The sequence below is a fragment of the Octodon degus genome, unplaced genomic scaffold, assembly GCF_000260255.1.
Source record: "Octodon degus isolate 3935 unplaced genomic scaffold, OctDeg1.0 scaffold00120, whole genome shotgun sequence".
Lineage (NCBI taxonomy): Eukaryota > Metazoa > Chordata > Mammalia > Rodentia > Octodontidae > Octodon > Octodon degus.
Genome location: NW_004524696.1, coordinates 4,409,634 through 4,417,981, shown reverse-complemented (window position 1 = coordinate 4,417,981; position 8,348 = coordinate 4,409,634). Strand labels below are relative to the sequence as shown.

General features: G+C 45.0%; 1 pseudogene; it reads right to left on the bottom strand.

Annotated features, from left to right (window-relative positions):
- Positions 1 to 6,486: 6,486 nt before the first annotated feature.
- Positions 6,487 to 7,311, bottom strand: LOC101564245 (annotated as a pseudogene).
- Positions 7,312 to 8,348: the final 1,037 nt, after the last annotated feature.

The following is an 8,348-nucleotide window of genomic DNA, read 5'->3' as shown; positions in this document are numbered from 1 at the left end:
TTGCATGATTTTGACTTAACACTTGTGTTTATCATGTCCTGCGATTCGTTAGATATAGCCGTGTAAGAAAACCCTATTGGTCAAATGCTGCAAAATAGGGACAGAGCACTTGTGAGCTGAACCCTTGGCTCCAACTGCAGATGTCCCTGAGCACGCACAGGTGGGCTTTGCTGGTTGCAGGAGTCCCACGGACAGAAGCCAGGTATGCAGCGGGGCTGCACCAAGATAGGGCCAGAGGCTGCCTGTACTGTCTGGGGTCCCTACAGCTTCCCTGGAGGGAAGTGGGGCATATGCTCCCTTTTTCCTAAACACAGTCTCTTTTTAACTCCAAAGGTGTCATAACACTATTTTATTTTTCTTTCTTAAAATTGCTTTCTTGAATCACATTTAACTGTTCAAAAACATTACCCCAAGACCATTTCCCTGGATACTTAAATAGCAGGACTCATAGTGGCTTGCCCTTACAAACCCACCCACAACACATATTCACAGAAACAACACATGAACACACAGAAACACAAAAATGCATGCATACATAGACTCCTATACACGGAGACACCCATGCACAAAAACACCTGAATCTTGATCGATTTGCAATCGGCCATCTGATTAGCAACCAATGGCCAAGAAAAAGTCTGAGAGAAGAGGCTGCTGGTCCAACACTGGGTCTTGGCAGGTCAGGTGAAGGAGCTGGGGCAAATTTGCACAACCATGTTTTTCAGTTTGCTGCTTTTCAATGTTTATTGAGTGGTCTATAGACAAAACATGAGTAAGCAGCTTTTTAAAATTTTTGATACAGGGTCTTGCTGTGCAGTTCAGGCTGGCCTTGTGGTCAGTTCTTTGTAGCCCCCAGGCCAGTCTCAAACTCACAGTGACCCTCCCATCTCAACATCCCTCCAGAGTGTGGGGTTTACAGGATTGTGCCACCACACCTAGTTCTGGGGCCAGGTAGGTGCGTCTGGGGTTCTGGGTCTAGGGATCGAACTCAGGACCTTGCGCTTTCCAGGTAGGTGTTTATGTCTCTGACCTATCTCCTCCACCACTAGACAGCTTCCTTTTGTTTTGTTTCTTTTAGTTCAGACTGGCCTTGCATTCACTACATAGTCCAGGCTGGCCTCAAACTCACAGCAATCCTCCTGCCTAAATAGAAAAGCAAATGAACATCTCTGGTCATGGGCAGAGTCCTTAGGTCTGAGCCCATGAGTAGAGGCCCGGTAGAGGCTGGGGACACTTGCTGGTGATGTCCCTACCATGTTCCTCAGCTCCTTTTCCTCCTCCTTTGTTTCTACCAGGCCCATGTCCTACCTGCCTCCTTTCCACTGCTCAGACCTTCGATAGGGAGCCCTGGGAGGGAAGTGAGCCAAGAAACCAATTCCCCCCTTGCTGCTAATGGCCAGCAGTGGCTACAGAGGTCTGCCCTGCTTACCCAGCAGGGCGCTCCATTTCAAAAGTGCAATGCAGATAGAAGGCTTCTTTCATCCAACTAACTGAACATTTAATAGCATTGTTCCACAAATTGGTGGCAGATGACAAGCTCCATTCCTATTACATGGGTCCACCATGCCCAGTCACAAAGCAACATTCCTGACCAAAGCCTACACACATTCTTTCATTCATAAGACAAGCATTTCACAAATTCCTCTGCGTAGTAAGTACAGGGGATGGAAAGAAAAAAGAAAAACAAGATACCCATGCTTGCCCCAAAGATCCTCTCAACCAAAAGAATGAAGCCAAGGGATATGCTGAAAAAACACATCAAATTCTCTAACAAATGAAGTGCAGCTGCCTGATATGTCTCTATGATTTCCACAGACTCAGCCCACAAGAAGCCAAAGCCTCGGATTTCTTCTAAACTGCTGATTTCATCCTCCTGTTCTGTCTGACTTGCCTTGGAGAACTGTCCAACTCTGGGAGACAGTGTATTCACTGATGTGACCCACTATAGCACTGTCACCCATCACCATGAGGAGCAGATAACTATCGTAGGTTTGGCCCAGAGCCTGGCCACAACTCGGCTTAGGCTGTCTGTGCCTATAACCATCACATTCAACAGCTCAGGACAAGCCTAGCTCTGGGCCTTTGCCTGGAGTTGAGTGGGTGCTTGCAGTTCTGGATGTCCCCACAATAGGCAAATGACATTGTTCAGATTTCAATTCAATAGACCTAACACTTCCTAAATGAGAATGTCAAGTGCTTACAACCCCTCCTTTGTGTCCCAGGGTACAGCCTCACCTGCAGCCTGGCTGAGAACCAAGACCCAGTCATCCTATAGACAGAAAGTGGTCATGGGAGCAGAGAGCCAGGGAGTCATGTTTGCTCATTCCACAGGGTAGGGGTGGGGGGCACAGGTTGCTTCAGGCACTGGGAAGGTAGAGTCCAGGAAAGGACACTAAAGAGCAGCCACGAGCAGCCAGTCTGAATTATTGGTAGAAATCATACACCCTGATGTGCAAAGTGGGAAGCAAAAGTATTAAGTCAGCATTTAATACTTCAACAGCTAATATTTTTGTTTAGGTCCTACTGACACTAGAGTAGAACTGTGATTTCTTGTCATCTTTTTATATGCAAATTTAGCAGAACACTAGAGCTCTTATACAATCAAGCTGCTCAATATGCACATTGGATAAGAGCAGCTGTGTGGAGTAGGGGTAGAGTACTGGAATGGAAATTGGGAAGTACAAGTTCTAGACCTAGATGTGTAATTAACTTCTTCAAGACTCAACTTTCGTATCTCAAAAATAATGTTAGATTAATGACCGCTCAGGTACCTTTCAGCTCTAAACGACAACAACATAGAACATAATTTGACTACTTAAAATTAGTGTAGGCATTGATAATTATTGCAGCTTTGCTTTTATGACATACTGTGAATCATGACGTATCATTTATCTGGTGCCATAACCTCCAACTGAGACACTGTGTGGCAAGGGTGTTCAGCTAGACCACATGGCACTGCTTAGATTTGATCATCTTTAGCCTACCAAATAGAATTTCATAGTGCAATTATGGCCTCTTTTAAAAGGATCTATTTCCAGAAACCTGATAAACATTTTAAACTGCATGAAAATGTACAGTGAACTTGGGAATAGAAAAAGAATGTGTCATATAATGTTTGTTATAATGTCTCATAATTTTATCCCCTAAAGTGAACATAAGCTTTCTCTTCCCATATCCTCTTGCTACTATAAGAACTTGCTGAGTGCTGGGTGGTGTGAAGCAGCTCCTCATGCTGCTCCTCCCAACCTCCAAGAAATGGGAAGTAGCAACATTGGAGTGTTGCAGAGGAAACTGAGTCTGGGGGCGTTTGGTCGTCTGTTAGATAGGGATACAGCTGGAATTCAAGCCCAGGCGAGGGGACTGCAGAGGCCTGGCTCCCTCTCCTCCTGCCAGATGTCCAAAATGAATATCAACAATTAAGAAAGAGTCACACACAAGCTTAATCACTGAACAAGCTGAAATTGAGAGGGCCTCCCCGAATACAAATGGGATGGATACGCACTCACAGAAAGCTGCCTCACACTGGCGGGATTGTCTTCTTTATGGCCTTGTGCCCTCAGGGCGCACAGAGCTGATACCAGTGCAGATTCCAGGGCTTGTCACCTCCCCGGAGCCTGGGGCTCCCCTGTGAAAGTAATGTTTCCCAAGGTTGGCTCTATGGCACTGAGGCAGGCTTCCCCTAGAGCTCCTGAAACAAATGGCTTCCTGAAAATGAAAACATGTCAGCAGTGTGAATCCTCATCGTGGGCTGGGACATGTCCACGAGAAGAGCATGATCCCTTGGTGGAAACCTAACTTTTAAGAACATAGAGTTGACAACATCCGCCCACCACATTTGGGATGGCAATGGGAGGTGTGGGTGGGCAATACTGGCAAAGGCTGTCTCACACAACCCCACACAGCACCAGAGCTGTCCTGCAGGTTTCAACAAATGTCAAAGGACCCACCACTGAGCTACATTCCTATTCCCCTTTCCTTTATTCAATTTTACAGCAAGATCTCACCAACTCACCGGATTAGTCTGGGTTCAAACCCTCCTGCTTCAGGCTCCCAGGGACCACCACACCCAGCCTAACCTTTTCTGTTAATGATCTCATATATTTCTTACAGTAATGGAAATCTGTCTGATAATTAAGTCAAAAAAGACAAATATTGGATAATTCTATCTTGTATTGATTCTATCAGAGAGACAGAATGAACAGAATCAGAGTATATGTCCCACCTGTTTATTCTCTTTCCCTCTGCCCATATATAGCATTTTTATGAGGTGTAATTAAAAATACAGTGAACATTACTGCCACGTGCAATCCCACAGAAAGGTGGGTTGATAGAAACATTACAGTGTGTCATCATCTACACTGTTCTTCGGACCTGGCTCTTCTCCAGCTCTACAAGGACTAGGAAAATAAAGGCTTTGAATCAGTTAAGAACATCCAGACAGCTACAACAGTGCAACCGGAAACATTCAGGAAAGAGGACTCCAGAACTGTGTTAGAAAGTGGAGGCAGCAGTGTAAACCACTACATGGATTCAAAGCAATGGGAAAGGATTTTTAGGGGGGGTTAATGGCAATGCATCTTTTATCATAATAATTAAAAAAATTTAAATGTACAATGTATATTTCAATCACACATTGTCATATTAGCCATGATATCCTTAGATGAATATTTAAAGTAGGCAGAGTCACAGAAACAGTAAGCAAATTAGAGGTGATCAGGGACCGAGAGAGAGAATTGGAGTGGAAGGCTTTCTATGTTTCCACAATTTTAAATCAAGTGAGTAAATAAATAAACACATTTAAAAAGTAATTCGCATATGCTGGCACTTCTCGCCAGAGCACATTTTACAGCAGAAACACTTGCATTCGTTCTGCTGGACAAGGGAAAAGACTGTACCTGAACGGGTTTTAGGGGAGTGGTTCTTCTGAGGAGAAACTTCCCTTTTTCTTTTAGTAACAAAAGGGGAATGAGCCTTTCTGCCCCCTTCAAACATCAGCGGAAAACATGAGGTTTATCTATATTTTAAACTTAGCACAGTGATGCATGTTTTAAAGCCAGCCTGGGCAATTTAGTAAGAATCTGCCTCAAACAAAAATAAAAAGCACTTAAGAAAGGGGGATGGCACTTGGGACATAGTTTAGTGGTAGAGTACCCCAGCTTCAGCACTCAGTAGCAAAATTGTAAAATTTTTAGCTACTGCTTCTAGTATGGCATGTGGAATTTCAGAAAAGTATTTTCTACCAAAAATAAAATGAAACAAGAAGCAAAAAGAATGCATCCTATTCAGTTCTAAGTCAAAGAACAGTACAGATATTTAATGCTTGGAAAGGGTCTCTAACTTCTCCAGTTAGGGGCCAGCACCAAACCCCTCTCTGTCCACTATATATCTTTTTTTTTTTTTTTTTTTCCGGAACCAGGGATTGAACTCCGGCCCTTGCACTTGCCAGGGAAGCATTTATTCCACTGAGCCATCTCCCTGGCCCGTAAAGAATGTGTTTATATCTTTTTTTTTTTTTTCTCTCTCTCTGTCCACTATAGTCTGAGTCCCAAGGGGCAAAGTGTTGTTGCATTTGGTCAACAGGAGCCTTGGGTAACTCAGAGGTGTGACCCCAAAAGAAGCAGCCAGGACCCAGCATGGCCCCAAAAATGCATGGTCTAGGTGGAAGCCACATCTAATTCCTCCAGAGAAGCTAAGCACTGTGTGTGTGTGTGTGTGTGTGTGTGTGTGTGTGTGCGTGCAAGCCATCATTGTATTAATTAATTAATTTATTTTGTTGTTGTTATTCTTTCCACTTTATTTAGATTTCAGCACTTGGTGAAAATGAGCATATGGGAAAGCAGTTCAGTCACAGGTGAAAGCTGACATCACTCTGAGCAGAGTTTAAAGTCAGAGACTGGGGGCTGGCTTGATAGCTCAGCAGACTAAATTACCTGCTTAGGCAGAGTGCAGCGGCTGGGATTCATCCCTGGCATGCCACGCCAGCCCTGCCCCTGGGGCACGTTGAGATAGTGATTGATTGAGACTGGGTGTGGTGGTGTATGCCTATAATCCCAGCGTTTGGGAGGCTGAACATAGGAGAATCACTATGAGTCCGATCTATGTAGTGAGACCCTGTATTAAATACATAATATTAAAAAAGAAATGAAAACATCAGGGACAAGGGCTAACTGACTGTGAAGAGGGGATTCCCAAGGTCGCAAGCAAGTAGTGCTAAGCTGCCAATGGTCCCAATCCTTTGGTGACATCACTGCTAAGGCAAATGCCTGAGTGAAGATCTTCTGCCAGTAGCAGATGCTCTCTGAGGGGTTCCTTATTAGAAGGCTAAGAGCAGAATGGGGGAGTTAGTGGGAGGAGGAAGAGAATGACAAGGCTGAGTGTCCCACTAGAAGGCTGGGCCTCCTGTGAACAGAAAGCACTGAGCCAGCCTTCCATGTGAAGGGAGGGGGTGACAGATGGGGCCAATTTGCCACCTATGGGAACCATCAGAACCTGGGCTCTGAAGTATGGCTGGGCCTGCCGGACTTTCATCCAAGGAGTTCTTTGGTCTTCACTGCCAGGTGCCTGTCCAGTTCTGCCATGGTGTCGTCAGCCATCTAGCTGATCTGTTTCTCTATGAGTCGAATGGTATCCTCTGAAGTCTTGTCCTTTGACTTCTTCAACTTATTCATTGCATCAGTATGAACCCTCCATAAAGAGTCTTTAGCTTTGTTGTTAGCCAGTTTCACCAGCATCTCCCTGTGCTCCCTGGTTACTTTAGGAATAGGTAACTGAATCAGCGTCCCTTCCACTTCTGGGTTCAGATTCATTCCACTTTCTCTTATAGCCTTGATAGCTGCAGCTGTGTACTCTGGGAAGCTGGCCATATTCACCAAAATCAACTGTGGTGACTTCATGGTGATCTGGCTAATCTGGTTTAAAGCAAGCTTCCCATCAGTAGTTACCACAGTAATATGATCAAAGGTTCCTGGTGAAGTCCTTATATTAAGAATTTTATTGAAATTACCCTTGAGTACTTCTGTCACAGACTTTATTTCTTCATCCACTTCTTCCAAGTTGGTTATATCTTCAACCAAAGTTGTGCTAATGTTCACTCTGGCTTGGGACTATCCTTCCCCTTTGGCTTTGGCTTTCTTGGTTGCAAAATAGTGAGCTGGTGGAGCCTGATAAGCCATGTGTTAGCTATCGTCAGGCTGTCTTCCGCTCACTGTCTCCAGTGCAATTTCTAAAACAGGTCTGATCGACTCCAGGATAATTACAAGAGGCAGGGTGGATCAAATGGAAGCATTTTAATCCCAAGGCCATGACTGAAGACAGTCCTTGTGAATACCAGCTGTCGCTACTAAGGGGAAGCCTCATGCAATGATGGGACTAAACCATAATTTTAAAGAACTGACTATAAGACAAAGATTGTTTTAAAACAATTGTTGCAAGGGCTGGCAAGACAGCTCCACAGATAAATCATGTGCTTAGACAAGCTTAGGCAAGCTCAGGGACTGTGGTTCAATCCCAGGCACCACATGCTGCACCAGCCCTGCCCCCAGGGTGGGCTGAGCTGGCCACAGTCCAAGTATGGTGACACACACCTTTAATCCCAGCACTGGGGAGGCTGAAAGTAGGAGGATCACCACTAGTCCAAGCTGTGTAGTGAGAACCTGCAACAACCAAATACAATAAATAAATAAATAAATAAATAAATAAAACAATTGTTGCAGGCTGGAGCAGGTGTCAAACCCCTTCCAAAACCCCTGTTAACATAAATAAAGACCAGTTTGGACCATCGGACCCAAGAGGATGGGAAACTGGAAAACGGGGCCAGGCTCCCCAGTCTATAGTATATTTAGATCAGATGATCAATCTCTAGTGGTCTGTTCATCAGGAAAATGGAGCAAGTCCATACACATCTCCCCAATCAAGTGCAAATGGGAATGAAGTATTAATGACTGAGCAGAATGCCCGGGCATGGATGCCCCTTGTGGCACAGGCAGATCTCATGAGGACAGGCCGAAGCAAGACCACACCCCACAGGACATGCAATAGGCAGAGCAGGCAGCTCCTGCAGGCCGTGGAATCCATGCACTGACTTGGCAAGTTTCCAAATGGTCTTCTCTCTGGCCTCTGGGTCTTAGCGAATTTGACAGCCTCTGCCTAAGGAGAGGCATTCCCTTGCAACGGAGGGGCAGTTTTACAAAACACACATGTGAGACCCGAGGGAATTTTAGATTTTTATTTTTGTTTGTTAGTTTTTGATACCGGGGACTGAGCCCAGGGCACTCTCGCATTGACCTCATGCCCAGCTTTTTCCATTCTTTATTCTGAAACTGTGTCTCAGGATGCTGCGATGTGCATGCCAG